Here is a 2,500-nt window from a genome sequence, read left to right on the forward strand (position 1 = left end):
ACACCCGTAATGTGTGTGTGTGTGTGTGTGTGTGTGTGTGTGTGTGTGTGTGTGTGTGTGTGTGTGTGTGTGTGTGTGTGTGTGTGTGTGTGTGTGTGCGTGCGTGCGCTCGTGTGTGTGTGTGTGCGTGTGCGTGTGTGCACATGCACACAAGCACACGTGCTGGTCTTTGAATTTGTATGTATGTGTGTGTGTGTGTGTGTGTGTGTGTGTGTATGTGAGTCAGTTTGATTTGCCGTGTTGTGGCGTGTGTGTGCGTGTGAGCTAAAAGCTGCAGTTGCAGTTTGCATCTATGTGGTCAGGTCACTCTAACATCTATTGCAATATGATATTTTTCACTTTCAGAGCAACCCGGGATATTTCAGTCTCTCCTCCAGTCAGCCAGTCAGTCAGAGTAGGCAGCCTGAGTAACACTGTGATGCCTACACACGCACATGCACACACACACGCACACGCACACGCACACGCACACGCACATGCACACGCACACGCACACGCACACACACACATACACAGGCACTCACGCAGGCATGCGCGCACCCACACACACACACACACTTCAAAACATTTCCTTATCTAAAAAATCTTGATTTTACAGATTTGTAAAAAAAAAAAAAAAAACCCCTCTTACCTCCATTTATCCATTGCCATACAGCAAGGAGTGTCGCGAGTGAGTCAGTGAATGAGGGAACAGGACAACCAGGTAACAAGGAAGTGAGGAAAACAAGGGAGTAAAGAAGGCATGGAGGGAGGGAGAAGTAGAATGAGGGATTGAGGGGAATGTGTAATAAAGGGGAGAGAGGGAGGCGAACCCCAAAGATGTTCAGAAATACAGGAACTGAAAAAAACAAGGGACCAAGGAAATTAGTTAGCAAGGGAGCACGGTAACGAGTTAGCAAGGGAGCACGGTAATGTGTTTGCAAGTGAAGATGGTAACATGTTTGCAAGGGAGCATAGAGACGTGTTAGGAAGGGAGTACGTTAATGTGTTCGCAAGCGAAGATGGTAACATATTAGCATCCCAACTCTCTTCCCTCAACCCTCCTCACTCACACGTGACTTCGTTTCATCTTCCTCTCTGTTCATAGTGGGGGGTCCCACCCTCACTCAAGTTCAAGGGGATTTTTTTTTTTCAAAGGGAACTTAAGCACTTCCCACTCGCTCTCGGAAGTCTCGGACACACTACGCTTTCACATTTGCCTGCAAAGGCGTGTGTTAGGGGCAAAAATGAGTGGTAAAAATGAGACAGGACCTACAGTAGCCGTGCCCCAAAGATATTCAGAAGATTCAGGGGCGAATCAGCCACACTCTGAAGCCATCCAGGAGCACCAGAGGAGGACACCCTCACTCAGATTCAAGGTCTTCTTTTTTTCAAAGGGATTTTAAAAGCACTTCCTTCTCGCTTCTGACAGGACACACTGTATACCGGTATGTGTGCCCCAAGGATCTTCAGCGGACTCGGGGGGGGGGGGGGGGGGTCCTAACGGCCACAGAGCAGTGGGTCCCACCCTCCCTCAGATTCAAGGGGATTTTTTTTTCAAAGGGATTTTTAAAGCACTTCCTCCTCACTTTCTGAAGTATTGGAACACACTGTGTAAACCTCTGCCCCAAAATCCTTCAGAAGACTCGGAGGCTAAACTTTTTTTAAAGCACTTCCCCCTCACCCTCGATGTGGACACACTGTATACGTGTGCCCCAAAGCCCTTCAGAGTGACTCAGGGCTGAATGGCCACGGTGGTGCCAGCCTGGAGCAACGTAGGCCACTCTCGCACGCACACGCACACGCACATGCACGAACACGGTGGCTCGTTTGTGCACTTCCTCCTCCGCCCCCCTCGCTCCCCCGCCCCGCTGCCGCCCTCTCCGCCCCTGATATCTTAACCTGGCCCAGAAATAGCAGCAGAAGAGGTGTGGGGTAAAAAAGGAAAGGACACTTTAGCACTGTGGGGGGGTTGGTAGCTAGTGTAGGGGTTTTTCAGGGGGTGGAGGGGGGGGGGGAGAGAGGGTGGGTGGTTGTGTGTGTGTGTGTGTGTTGGGGGGTAGGGGGGGATCGTGTACATGTGTGTGTATGCATGCGTGCGTGTGTGTGGTGGAGGGGGTGGTGTGGGGGGAGGGGAGGTCAGGAAGTAAGAATCGGGGGGTGGTGGTGGGGGGGGGGTTTACATGTGTTTGTATATTTATGCATTTGTGTGTATGCTGATATATGTGTGTGTGTGTGTGTGTGTATGTGTGTGTGTGTGTGTACGTGTGTGAAGAGGCCTACATGTGCGTGTGTATGTGTAAGTTTGTCAGTATGAATATGTGCAAGTGCATGCATATCTGTGTCCGTGCCGTGTGTGTGTGTACTATGTATAAGTGTGTAGGTGTGAATGTGCGTGAGTATGCATATTGTAAGTGTGTGTGTGTGTGTGTGGGTGCATGTGTTTGTGTGTGTGTGTGTGTGTGCGTGTGAGTGTCAGGAGGTCGCTGACCAAGGGGTGAGTCACTTTCATGCACTCGCA

Source organism: Engraulis encrasicolus, chromosome 10 (assembly GCF_034702125.1).
Source record: "Engraulis encrasicolus isolate BLACKSEA-1 chromosome 10, IST_EnEncr_1.0, whole genome shotgun sequence".
NCBI lineage: Eukaryota > Metazoa > Chordata > Actinopteri > Clupeiformes > Engraulidae > Engraulis > Engraulis encrasicolus.